General features: G+C 41.3%; 1 protein-coding gene across 1 annotated transcript in view; it reads right to left on the bottom strand.

The window, feature by feature from the left end:
• Nucleotides 1-14,710, bottom strand: part of LOC145406772 (protein O-mannosyl-transferase TMTC1-like) — a 328,915-nt gene that overhangs the window by 258,889 nt on the left and 55,316 nt on the right. The window lies entirely within an intron of this gene.

Raw genomic sequence — 14,710 nt, 5'->3', positions numbered from 1 at the left:
ATCGCTTGCCGTTTGGAATGTACTGTAAACTTCCTAATTCTCCACCAAAACCACAAATTCTATCGACATAGTTTTCACCCTTCTATTGTTGCAGGATTTTTTGAGCCGTACAACATCGTCTGACGTTGGCCGGTACGAAATACAAATATCCCAGTGTGCACCCACAGGACACACACACACACACACACACACACACACACACACACACACACACACACACACACACACACACACACACACACACACACACACACACACACACACACACAACAAAATGACTTTCGAATGTACAGTGGAAAATTTCCCCTTCGTTTCTCTCGGCAAACTCTGAACTCGCACTAAAATGTACCACAGTCCGATGTTCGGTATATTCATTTCATAGCTGGTGAGTCCTGTTGCCGAATGAAATCTTCTGGCGGTTGTCAGGATAAAACTATAAGCCCTAAGCCAGTCTGAATGGGGATATTTTCCAGATATAGTCATGGTGTCACAGAGAGTTCCTAAATACATAAAGCTATATCAGTCATGAATGTTTTTTCTTTTCTCTTCATTCTTGAATATCTAACATTTTTTTTTTTTTTACATGTTATTACACCTGGAGCATTGGGGTAAATAATACTCAAGTGGTAGGTTTGTGAACTGCTGACTAAACGAACGCGAGATCGAATCTAGGCTGGAATAGAGACTAATCTGGGGATTTTAACTGTTTCTTGGCAGTCTTCCCGATCTTCCAAAACACCTCACAAGCTGTCAGGAAAAAAATGCTAATACCATCACACCAGTCCTGAGTGAAACAATATCAATGATCTTTTATGTTACACTCTAGATTAGTTGAATGAAATTACCTACCGACCTATCTATAGCCAGACGCCATAATCCCATAAGGGGTGGCCGTTGGTCTTTGAGTTAGTTGTTTTACAGGGAGGGGCACTGAATCTCCGCCAACCCACTTGTTCATACGTAGGAAACACATATGGGTTGGTTATACGGTTACCACCCAGCACTGTAAATGGTTTCCTGGCTTACAGGAATCCTTTAGTTTTGTCACTCATTGTAAAGCCACCTGAAAAGGAAAGAGTAATAAAAAGTGAAAGGAAAGATGGGACAAAAAAGAATGATAAAGGTGAAGGAAGAAGTAGGTAGCACTACATCAAGTGAGTGGATGATGGTCGTCACCATGTACCAGCACACAGAAGACCAATATATAACAAATTAAAGAAGTACCATTACATAAATTTAATCAACTTGCTCTGGACAACTCTAGTATTCTATTCCAGCTGGATGATTGAATTCAGTTAAATGGATTATGAGAGCCTGAGTGTTAATACTGCATCATTAACCAGTTCATTGTATATTTCGTTTACTTAAACTTGGCTTAAAACTTCATCCCTTGGCAGCTCGCTCAGTGGCAGAAAAAGATAATACTGTGGCTCTACATCCTTTTTATAGAAACTTCCTGACTAACATCATATTCTAGTGCTAATATATTGTTTCATTCACGATAGAGGGATGACAGTTTTAAGTCAAGGTAAAGTGAACAAAGCACAGCGACAATGCTATCTTGTTTTAACTCTAACATAGCCTAAAACTTGCATATCTCTATCTTAACTAGTGAGGTACTCAGTTGAGCAGCATCTCTCCGACAAGAGCAACGTCATTTTCAATCCACTCTTCATAAGGGGTTAGATTTTCTCATCAATGATTATGGTTTCGCAGAAAGTGTTTTCCGGATCCAGAATCTCCAATACGATCCGGATCAGTCTCAAAAGTTAACTGATTGTTCCCTGGAACATGGGCTATCTACCCACCATATTTGGTCCAAATTTCTCCTTTAGTTTTTGAGTAATGCAGCTAACAGACAAATAAACTAAAAAACATTGGTCCCAAAAGTTAACCGATTGTTCCCTGGGACATGGGTCTACTCACCAAATTTGGTTCAGATCTCTCTTTTAGTTTTTGGGTAATCCTGCTAACAGACAAAAAAACTAACAAACTAGTGGGACACACAGTGGAGAGCATCTCTCCGACAAGGGCGACGTATTTTCCAAACCACTCTTCATAATGGGTTAAGTTTTCTCATCACTGATTAGGGTTTCGCAAAAAGTATTTTTCGGATCCAGAATCTATAATACAATCCGGATCGGTTCCAAAAGTTAATCGATTATTCCCTAGGACATGGGCTATCAACCCACCAGATTTGGTCCATATCTCTTAGTTTTTGAGTAATCCTGCTGATAGACAAGCAAACTAACAGACATCAGTCCCAAAAGTCCATCGATTGTTCCCTGGGACATGGGCTGTCTACTCGCCAGATTTGGTCCAAATCTCTCTTTTAGTTTTTGGGTAATCCCGCTAACAGACAAACCAACCAACCAACAAACAACCAAACAGGGGTGAAAACATACTCTCTTGTCGGAACAAACAAACAGGGCTGAAAATGTACTCTCCTTGTCGGAGAATACTACGGAGTTACCTGTATAATAAGAGAATAACACTAAAACAGAGTACTAAAGTTTTTTACTCAATCTTAGCTAAAACTGCCATCCGCTCCTCTTGATTGCTGGGCTGCAACAATAGATTAACACTGGAATATTAAGCTAGTCACAGAGAAGGTTGCAGAACAACAGCATTGCATTTTTCCGCCCGTGAGACACGTGAAACAAGCTGACAAAGGATGAAAATTTGGCCAAAATGAATGAACTATAGAACAGGGTACATAAAAAAGATTGTACAACGATAGCATTTTCTTATTCCGGCACTGAAATATGTGAAATAACCTGCAAATGGGGCAAAATCTAAACTAAGTTAAGATAAAAAAAATATAGTATTCCAACTAATGCCAAATGACTTAATTTTGGTAAAGAAGTGAAGGAATAATGAAGAAGTAGCACCAAGCCAAAATGTGGCTATATGGCACTAAGGTAGAAGGAAGTGAAGGAATTCACTAAATTAAATGCATAATCTGAAGAGCAGTAAGAAAATGAGTAGTATTAGGAATAGAAACAGTGTGAGGGATCCTAGAAAACCAGTAAACAGTGGGAGGCATCGGAATGAGGAAAGGAAGGGGAACGCTGAGAGACGGTGCTAGAGTGTTGACGAGCAATGAAGACAAAAGCGGCGGATAGTCATGCAATTTTAGCATATAATAAGTATAGGCTGAAAAGTAGCAGTGTACAAGTGGCGACATGTGGAACTGTAAGATGCCATCGATTGCTCGTAGAGGACTTGGATCTCAGAGAATGGATTGTCTTAGGCCATGTCCTCACCAAATGCTAGCTGACGCAGGTGGAAGTTTTCGGCCTTACAATAACCCATGGAAGTTCTCGCTCGCATCCGTCAGCGTTCTATGAGGCCACTTGTATGGGTTACAGTAATGCAAGACTTTTGCCCGTACCAGCAAGCATTTGGTGTGGATGCACTCGTAGGCACTGTAGTGCATGTATAAATGAAATCCTACACATGACTGGGAGGTGAATGAATGTGTGGCCCTGTTACTGGTTATTCCGTTGACAGTTCCACATATTTAGTTACTTTCCTTTCATGGTTTCTGAACTCGAGCCATCCCATTCATAGTGCAGTGAGTTATATAAGCAGCTCCCGAAAGTTTGGCGAATACATCAAGGAAAGGTCCAGCCTTCTAAGACATGCATTTTAACTCTCTCTCTCTCTCTCTCTCTCTCTCTCTCTCACACACACACACACACACACACACACACACACTATCTTCAGTTGTTAAAAAAAAAAATGAAAATAGAGAAGATAAATGTGATGTTAATGATGATGATGAGGGTGGTGATGGTGATCATGATGATTGTGATGATTTTAGTAAATCTCGTTAATAACCTTCGGCATACTGGAGTTGATGATGAAGACGATGACGACGACGATGTTGATGATGATGATAATGACTCGTGAATATCAGTAAACAACCTTGGCAAACTGATGATGATGATGGTGACAACGACGATGTTGATGGTGGTGATGAAAATGATGATGGCATTCGTATCAGTAAGTGTCATTGGCATGCTGCTGCTGCTACTGCTGTTGCTGCTGCTGATTGTGATGAATAGTGTGAATAACTGTAGGCATCGTCGATAAGCAGATGGTGATGATGATGATAAAGATGATGCTGAATTTCATGAATACTTTCTCGTCAAACAGATGATGATAACGACGACTGTGATGGTAAAGATAATGACGACTATGGTGGTAAAGATAATGACGACAATAATGATAATGACGACAGTGATGATAAAGATAATGACGACAATGATGATAAAGATAATGACGATGATGATGATCAGGATAATGACGACTATGATGATAAAGATAATGACTATGATGGCGACGACGCTGAGGGCTATGGAGAATCCGTGTAAACATGGCAGGCGGACAGGAGTTTTAGGAGCTTTGTGTGGCTGGGTTGGTTGAATTCCCGGGGCCATAAATTTCAATGAAGGCAAATAGCTGTGGGTAAGGAAGACTGGAGGAGCTGTACTTAAGGGGGGGGGGGGAGCTGAGCCGATTCTCTCTCTCTCTCTCTCTCTCTCTCTCTCACAATTTTTGTCTTTCTCCTCTCTTAATGTAAACAGATAGGTGGGCTGATAGACAGGCAGACAGACAGACTGATAGATGGAAGAACAAAGTAGATGGATAGACTGACAGATGCGCAGATGAACAGACAGACAAAGACAGCGGAAGAATAATACAGTGAATGGATAGATAGATAGACAGTCAGACAGATAGACATAAATAGGTTGATTTATATACTGTAGATGCAAGTACAGAGAGAGAGAGAGAGAGAGAGAGAGACCCCCACCATTCACTCCTAAGATGTGCTGCTAACTACAGGTGACTCTACGTTTAGCGGCAAGTCAGACAACTGTTTGTTGCTCATACAAGGTTTACCACAGAACAAATCGCCCATTGGGGATTTGTGATAGCAGGGACGTGCACATGGTTAAAGATAAGAGAGAGAGAGAGAGAGAGAGAGAGAGAGAAGAAATAAGTATCATGCAGTGTTGGTTCGGTGACTTTCGTAATGTTTCAAGTGGTGCTGGAGGGGGACGCCTTTGTCTGGGGTCACTGATATAACCGGAAATGTCTGCTTCCCGGTGATGCAGTCGTCCCTCAACTCCCTCCCCGTAACCCAGAAGCAGGATGGTGAACTGCAGAAGGACAGCTTCATTCTGCACTCCACTGGGTTCACAATTCAGATAAACCTAAACAAACAAATATCAAGCAGCTCCCACCACGCTTCACGGCCAACATTTATTAAACGTCCACTGTGTCGTATTGTTTCATATATTGTGTGCAAGAATTTTTTTTCCGTTTTCCTTCGTTCTTTCTTTATTTTTTTATTGCCTTGTGTATGACCGTGAAAAATATTGCATGTGTCTTCTGCTAGTGGACATGGTGGCTGCCGCGCCCGCCGTCAGGTGAACAAGGCTGACCCATGCAGCCATGTACAGGACCTTTCAAACCGAATGAACGAATATAGCAGTTGATAGACAGCTAGACAGATATTTTAATAGACAGATAAATAAGTGGATACATAGGTATATAAATAGATGGATTAGTAGACAAATAGACGGATACGGTAGATAGATAGAATGATAGAAAAATTACTAGATATATAAAACGTTGGATAGACTGATGGATAGAATAAAACAGATAGACAAATAGAGTGATATATATATATATATATATATACAGCATATTCTTTCATTTTCCCTCAGCCGAATATCCTAAAATTGAGTCTCTCTCTCTCTTTCTCTCTCTCTCTCTCTCTCTCTCTCTCTCTGCAGCAGACTAAATGAAACACGCTAAAATTGTGGGAGGACGCACACCGTACTAGAGTAAAAATGTATCACTATTTTCATCTCTCAAGTGGCTCACTGGTAAAAACAGGTGGCAATGATGAATGGGAGATGTGGTGTGGTGGTGGCGGCAATGTGCTGGTGGAAATGTGGTAGTGGTGGTGTTTGGCGAGGTGTGATGTGGTTGTGGTGTTGGTGTGTGGTTTTATGTGTGTTGTGGTGGCAGCGATTTGGTGGTTGTGGTGTTGTGGCGTTGGTATGTGGTATTATGTGTGTTGTGGCTGCAGTGGTTAAATGGTAGTGGTGTAGTGATGTGGCGAGAATTATGTTGGGGTAGTGATTAGTTGTGTTGTGGTGGTAGTATGGCAGTAGTTCTGGTGTGGTGGTAGTGGTGTTGTGGTGGTTTCAGGTAGTGGTCTTGTGGAACTGGTATGGCTGTAGCAGTGTGGTAGCAGAAATGTGGTAGTATAGTCTCGGCGTTCGACTCTGAGGTTGTTATTATCGTGTCCACCTACCATTCAAAAGAGCATCTGATTTCGTGTATCATATGAGACGCATGTGATTCGTGTATAATATGTTCGTGTAGAATAATATTCATATATAATATATTCGTGCATAATAATATGATTCGTGTATAATATGATACGAAATCGGACGCACTTTTGAATGGTAAGTTGCCAGGGTACGATAATGACAACCTCAGAGTCGTGTGCCTCGACTATAGTGGAGCTATGGTGGTGTGTGTGTTGTGGTATTGGTGTGATGTTAATGACGCTTCTGTGGTAGTGGTAATGTGATTGTATTCGTGTGATGATGATGTTGCAGTAGTGGTAAAGCAGTCATGGTAATCTGGTAGAGATAGTAGGAATGGTCTTGTTTCAGAAATGTTATGGTAGTAGTGTAGGAATGTGGTAGTACTGGTGGGATAGTAGTATGGTATCATAGTAGTTATGTGGTTGAAATGTGTGGTGGTGATAGTGAGCAGTAGTAGTTATATGGTTGTAGTTGTGTGGTAGCAGTGTGTGGGAGTAATGGTGGTATTAGTGTGTAGTAGTAGCTGCATGGTAGTAGTGGTGTGGTTGTAGTGATATAGTAGTATGGTAGTGGTGTGTGGTAGTAGTTGCGTGGTAGTAGTGTGTGGTATTAGTGTGCGGTAGTAGTTGTAAGGTAGCAGTGGTGTGGTAGAAGCATGTGGTAGTAATGCGTGGTAATTGTGTTGCTGTTTGTGTTGAATTACCCCGGTTCCTCTGGCCAAGTAGACCCATCAACCGCACGCAAGCAACCACCTCTGCTGGCCGTCTCGTGCAGTGAACCGGTGTTCCCTTGCGGTAGACAGCTCCTGCCCATCGCAGTACTCGGGGAAAGTGTGGACTTTTGATTCCAGGGTAGACGCTACATTTGCGTCTCTTCGCCCAGTTAACAGGAGCACCATGGCAGGCTGCACATCACTCCGATATATAGTCATAGAAATAACACCCACCGTTGTTAATGGTTTCCTGGGTTATACAGGATACTAATAGGCTTGTCACTCAGTGTAGAGCTACCTGAAGTGGAAAAAAAGATTAATAAAAAGCGACAGGAAGGATGTGATAAATATGAAAAGAGATGGATAGACACAGGAAAAAATAATAAAGGTGAAGAAAGTAGTCAGCACTACTTCAAGTGAGTGGATGATGGCCATCACAACCTATCACCAGGCAGTAGTATGAATGTGAGTACTAGGTGGTAATATGTGACAGTAGTTATGTAGTACTAGTGTGCGGTAGTAGTTATGAGGTACTTGTGTATGGTAGTAGTATGTGGTGTAGTTATGTGACACTAGTGAGTGACATTGGTAAGATGGCAGTAGTATGACAAAAGTGGTTCGGTACAGGTGTGTGTGTGTGTGTGTGTGTGTGTGTGTGTGTGTGTGTGTGTGTGTGTGTGTGTGTGTGTAATTTGGTATTCAGGTATGGCGGTGTGGGATTTATAGTAGCCGTGTCATAGCGAGAGTATGGCAGTAGAGATGTGGTGGGGAAGTTAATGTGGTGGTGGTGGTGCGAGGTGTGGCTAGGTAGGACAGTATATGGCAGGGGTGTGGAATGTGGTAGAGACGTGCAGGATGTGGTGTATGGTATAACTGTATTTGTTGTGGTGTTTGGTACAATGTGTTAGGTGTGGTGTGTGTCATGTGTGGTAGATGTGGTGTGTGGCATATGTGGTAGGTGTGGTGTGTGGTTTGTGTGGTGTGTGGCATTTGTGGTAGGTGTGGTGTGTGGCGTGTGTGGTAGATGTGATGTGTGGCATGTGTGATAGGTGTGATGTGTGGCATGTGTGGAGGGTGTGGTGTGTGGCATGTGTGGAGGGTGTGGTGTGTGGCATGTGTGGAGGGTGTGGTGTGTGGCATGTGTGGAGGGTGTGGTGTGTGGCATGTGTGGAGGGTGTGGTGTGTGGCATGTGTGGTGTGTGGCATGTGTGGTAGGTGTGGTGTGTGGCATGTGTGGTAGGTGTGGTGTGTGGCATGTGTGGTAGGTGTGGTGTGTGGCATGTGGTAGGTGTAATGTGTGGCATGTGTGGTAGGTGTGGTGTGTGGCACGTGTGGTAGGTGTGGTGTGTGGCATGTGTGGTAGGTGTGCTGTGTGACATGTGTGGCAAGTGTGGCGTGTGGCATGTTTGGTAGGCGTGGTATTTGGTAAAGGTGTCGTAGGTGTGGTTTGTGGCAGAGACATAGTAAGTGTGGTTTGTGGTACAGGCGTTATGGGAGTGATGTGTCGTTGAGTAATATGGAAAGTGTGGTGTGTGGTTGTGGTTGTGGTAGATGTGGTGTGTGATAGAGGTATGGTAGGCGTGGTATATATGTCATATGTCGTAGGGTTGTGCTAATAACGATACTTAGGTATAATGGTATGTGATAGCAGTGATGTGTGGTGGAAGTGTGGCAGTTGTATAGAAGAGATGTTCAGTTTAAGTACGATGGTATGTGGCAGTGATGTGGTGGAAATGACATGTGGTGGAAATGGGGTGTAACAGCATTGGTATCTAGTGAAGGTTTATGGTAGTAAAAAAGTCTGGATGCTGATACAAACGGACAGGTGCGCTGCCAGGTTATTACAAGCGTCTCTCATCTTCCTCCTTATCCTCCGAAAAGAGGATGGTGGACTGCCTGAGAAGGGCAAAGTATTCTTCAGTCTACTGGGTTAACGTTCAGATGAGCTTGGGACCACAACAAGACTAGTGGTTTATGGCAGGAGAATTGTGTGGCTGTTGAGGAATTTGCTGTATGTCTGTGGTGAAGAGGCAGTATGGTTGAGGTGTGCAAGTGATGAATGTGACAGTGGGGTATTTTTTTAATGTTTCCGAGTTTAGACGTAGACCAGACTATTCTTTCCCAGAGGCCCCGGAGTCCTCTTATGTATCATATACCTTTACATGAGTGTTGATATACAGTGGGTGTATTAGAGGTAAGTGGTTAAGGTGTGTGGTTGAGGTACGTGGTAGAGAAGTGTGGTAGGCAGTGGCAGATGATTAATGGGGCATGTGGTAGAAGGGTGTGGCAGGGGTGTAAGATACTGGCTTGTGTATTGGTGTGTCGTAGAGGTATGTGATACAGGTATGTGGTAGAGGTGTCTTGTGAAGGTATGTGGCCATGTTATGTGGTAGAGGTTTATGGAAATGGTGAGTGGTGAAGGTATCTGGTAAAGGTGTAGGGTTGAGACGTGGTAGATGTGTGTGGTGGATAAGTGTGGTAGTGGTATGTGGCAGAGATGTGATAAAGATGTAAGGTAGAGGTGTGTGGTAGAGGTAGGTGGTAGGGATGCGTGGCAGAGGTGTAAGGTAAAGGTGTGTGGTAAAGGTATGTGGTAGATATGTGTGGCAATGGTGTAACTGTGTGTTGTTGAGGTGTGTGGTTGAGATGTATGGTGGAGGTATGTGTTAGTGGTGTGTGGAAGAGGTGTGTGGTAATTGTGTGTGTTAGAGGTGTCTGGTAATGGTGTGTGGTAGTGGTATTTGAAAGAATTGTATGATAGAGGAGTGTGGTTGTGGGATGATGTGATGATGTGAGGAAGATGTGTGCAGCAGTGGTAGTGGTGTATGGTGCAGGTGTGTGGTAGAGGTGTGTGGTGATGGTGTGATGTAATGATGTACGGTAAATGTGTGTGGTGGTAATAGTGGCGTATGGTGGAGGCGTGTGGTAGTTAAGTGTGGTAGAAGTGTGGTGTACGGGAATGTGTAGTAGTGTGTGGCAGTATTGTGTGGTAATGTGTGGTCTAGAGACATGTTGCAGATGCTTGTGGTGTACAGGCTCATGTTAGAGACGTGTGGTAGAGGTATATGCGAGTGGTATGTGGCAGTTAGCATTCTGTAGGGGTGCCAAATGGTTGGCTATGTTGTAAAGATGTGTGTGTGTGTGTGTGTGTGTGTGTGTGTGTGTGTGTGTGTGTGTGTGTGTGTGTGTGTGTGTGTGTGTGTGTGTGTGTGTGTGTGTGTGTGTGTGTGCGCGCGCGCTTCTGTTCTTTAAGCTTTTGACTCTGAGTATAAACCAGTTATAGGCCTACAGATAACTAACGAGGTGTGGTGTAGGTGAGCAACCGAGGTGTATGATAGCGGTGTATGGAGCCAGACAGGAATAAAATCGAAGTGTATGTTAATGTAGGAAATTTTTAGTAGAAGTACGTTGAACGGGTAAGTGGTAAAGAAATGTGATGGAGGCATGATACATGTGTGATAAAAAAAAAGTGTGATAGGGATGTGGTGGAAGTATGTTGTGGTTGAGATGATGATAATGGTGACGATTTGAGGCAGAGGCATGTAGTGTAAGATGTGTTAAAAAGGTGTAGTAGGGAGTTGTAGTAGAGGTGGACAAAGGATGGTACATATGTGGCAGAGGTGTGGAAGAAGCTATGTTGTAGTCATGGTAATGATGACATGAGGTAGAGACATGTAGTATAAAATGCGTTTAAGAGGTGTGTTAGGGAAAAGAAGTGTGTTAGGTAGATGTGGACAGTGTGTGGTAGACATCGGGTAGAAAAGGGTCTGGTAGGCAGTAGTGGTGTTCAGGTAGAGTGGCGTGAGGTACTACAGTGCTGGTGAGGCCCCGAGGGAGTGGCCACAGAAGAAATGTAGCCTGAACCATCGATAGCAAGAAAGGTTTTACTTCAAGTCCGAATCCCCAGGGCCGCCACACTCCACGCTCAGCATTTCTTCCTCTGTCCCACATTTTTCTCTCCTCCCGTGCTGGCTTCTTTTCCTCGCTCAGAGTAATATATATATATATATATTTTTTTCATAAATAATGTAGTGCCGGAAACGCTAATGGTAGACTTCAACAAATAAATCTATGGCAGTTATTCTGTGAATAATTCTATAGTGGTTCTATAAATAATTTTATGGGAGTTTTCTGGATACATTGTTAACCCCGTAGTCTGTCTTTTCTGTTTATACTGACACTGCATGTTGGCTGAATACAATGAAAACTACATTTAAAACTGATAACCCATAAGAAAGTAAACTTTCCCTAACATCAGTATTTCATTAAAGAACGGGCCTTCAGGATCCCCTCTCTTTGCGTTACATTATTCTTTCCTTCCCTACTTCCCTCTTTTCTTCAAATACACAGTCCGTATATCATACATATAAATAATGTGGTGCCCAGCCTATGAAAGGGGAGTCATTTATGTATAATTCTGTGGTACTTATTTTACAATTAAATCCATAAATACTTTTGTGGTACGTCTGTAAATCTTTCGTACTATTACTGTAAGTAATTTTGTAACAGTATATCTATAAATAATTCTCTGGTAAGTTGTATATATATATATATATATATATATATATATATATATATATAGGGTGTTTCAGAATTATTGAAACCCATTTCACCAGGCGAGGCCCCGATATGGGTTTCAGACATTCTGAAACACCCTTATATATATTGTTCCTTTCCTCATATTAATGGTTAAATAAGGTTAAAAAGAATGAAAATCGTAGGCAAGATTCATCCTTTCAGTGTGATAACGTCTTATTTAAGTTTATGCTCTCCGATACCAAGCTATTTTAATCAGCTTAGGAGGGCCGTCAAAGTGAAAGGGAATTTAGTGTTATATCTATACCTAGTTCGATATTTGATAACATCATCTTAAGATACCAAAAATACGGTATAAAAAACACCACAGCACTGAAAGAATAATTGAGCCGTAAGTGTGCTTGATTAACTGCCTCCAACAGTATTACTTAATTACGCACAAACTTTTCACCATTTTTGCTTCTCACTCTTTTTTCTTTCCTTCCGTGCTGGATTCTGACTTTACCATGAGAGTCCTTCCTTTTTTTTTTTTTTCTTACCTACTTTTATTTACACCCGGAATGTGCATCAGGACATTTATAAAAATTATTCTTTGGTATAATTTATGTGCATGTTTCTGTTGCAGTTGTGTAATTTCTAACAAAACTGATGCTCAGAGAAAATGCAAATCGTACTTAATGTTTGACAAACTTGGTTAACTGGCTCAGACATTATTATTTTCTTTAATACAAGTTTATCAGTATTTCTCTTTTTCTCTTCCATATTTAATTTGTCTTCTCTTTTAGTGTTGGCCCTTTTCCTTATCTATACAGAACGGCTTTCAAAAACTATTGTAGTCCCCGAAACAGGAGCAGGAAGACGTTTATAAATACATTAATTCAACAACAGCTCTGCCACAATTTTTATTATTAGTGTTCCCCATATATTAATTCTATGAAGTTCTTTTACAAATATTTCTTCGGTAACATTCCTAAAAGCTGCTCTGTGATAATAAGTAATTTCATGATAACACTTCTACAAATATTCTCTTGGTATTCCTCATATGTTATTATGATGACACTCAAAAAAGAGTGAAGAAGAGTGAAAAGTGTCCATAAGATTAATGATCCGGAACTACACTTGGTTAATCAGCTCTAACACTATTACTAAATTACAGTCAAGTTATTCCATCTCTCTCTCTCTCTCTCTCTCTCTCTGTCTCACACACACACACACACACACACACACACACACACACACACACACACACACACACACATTTTCCTTCCTGTCTGTGCTTAGGCTACATTTTCTCATTTAGCAGGTACTTATTTGTTTTTGCCTTCTTGTATTAGTACCTAAAACATGACTGATGAAGCTTATAGTATCGAATATATATATATATATATATATATATATATATATATATATATATATATATATATATATATATATATATATATATATATATATATATATATATATATATATCTGTCCGTTCTCCCCTTTGGGGCTAAGATGCGAATGAATGTGTTTGAATGGATGAGTAAATGGGGAGTGTGTCGTCCTGTCTCGGCTACCTCCCTTTCCTTGGGGAAGCAGCCAAGGTATATAGATAGATAGATAGATAGATATATATATATATCCTTTACTGGTTGCCAGTAAAGGCTAGAATTGAATTTAAACTGTGTCTCACTGCTTTCAAGGTTCTTTAGTTTGGCGAGCCAAAATATCTTGGTGAATTGTTAAAACTTTATTTGGCACCCCCAGGTGTGATGTAAAGAGGTGCACACAATTCCTTGCTCCTTAGTGACTCCACAGCTGTTCATCAGTTGTCTTGTTCTGATCGATCTTTCACGTAGCCTATACAACTCCTTGGTTATATAATAAATCGCCATTATTCATGAGGCAGTTGACTTCTGTTGAATCTTTAGAAGGGCAGCTCAAAGCCTTTTTCTTTTCAAGAAGCTACGATTTGAGGAGACTTGTAGTGACGGGCGAATGTAGGGTTTATTTTCAGTCACATCTTTTTGCTGATGAAGTCAGTATTGTACATGAGTGATGTCATATCATGTGTAAATGAGTGTCGAGCGCTAGTGAATTCCTTAGGAAGAACTGGTGATTTTTTGAGAAACGAAGGACCAGATTACTATTATTATTGTTATTATTTGGTGGTAGGTGGGGTTGCTCACCATCCACTCACTCGATGTAGTACTGCTTTGGGTGTTTGCCCTTTCCTCTCGTCGTTCCTTTCTTTTCTGTCTTTCCTTCCCCCATTCTTTCCCCTTCCTTCTGCCTATGGTTGACTCTACACTGACTGTCAAACCAAATGGTTCTCTGTACACCAGGAAACCATTTACTACTCTGGGTGGTAACCATATAACCAAATTATGGCACCTGGTGGTTTAGTGGATAATTAAGGCGCTCCAATCGGATTGAGCCTGTGTAGGTTTATATCCAAGGGATAGTTGGGGTTTATTGCTCACGTAATGCCACTCAGGGATGAGTGAAGCTGGTCACTCTCATCTTAAATGTCAGGACCAACTTGCCTAACCCTGGGTTCCTACGCTTTTCATGGGACAACACAGGATTGGATGATGGATGGATGGATGGATTTATTATTATTATTATTTATATTATTATTATTATTATTATTATTATTATTTTTATTAATAGTAGTAGTAGTAGTAGTAATAGTAGTAGTAGCGGAAGTAGTAATAGTAGTGGTATGATGGTGATGATGATGATTACTACTACTACTACTACTACTACCAGGCAGTATAAAATCGTCTGGTGGTCGTAGTGAAGGGGTTAGCTTCTTCAACCCGACTACATCACTTGTAGCCTATATCACCTTGCCAGTGCCAGACGATTTTTTATTTTTCATCACATCAGGGTAGACTTATCAAAATGAATGAGTTAGACAGAAGCTTGATTAACCCCTACGCTACCTGGGGGACCATCCTAGGCTAAATTAATCGTCTGACAGTGCCGAGAACAAAACGAAAACTGCGTCACCGGAATGAAGGAGTTAATGAAGATAGTTTCTAAACCCCTCATTGCCAGCAATCTCTCCTGTGCTGAATAAAACTGCCTGGCGATGGTAAAAAAAATATCGAACAGAAAAGAT

The sequence above is a fragment of the Coenobita brevimanus genome, chromosome 71 (assembly GCF_032717465.1).
Source record: "Coenobita brevimanus isolate Jiangsu-jjx chromosome 71, ASM3271746v2, whole genome shotgun sequence".
NCBI classification, from domain to species: Eukaryota; Metazoa; Arthropoda; class Malacostraca; order Decapoda; family Coenobitidae; genus Coenobita; species Coenobita brevimanus.
The sequence above is the reverse complement of the archived record's forward strand: the minus strand, read 5'-3'. Positions and strand labels throughout refer to the sequence as shown.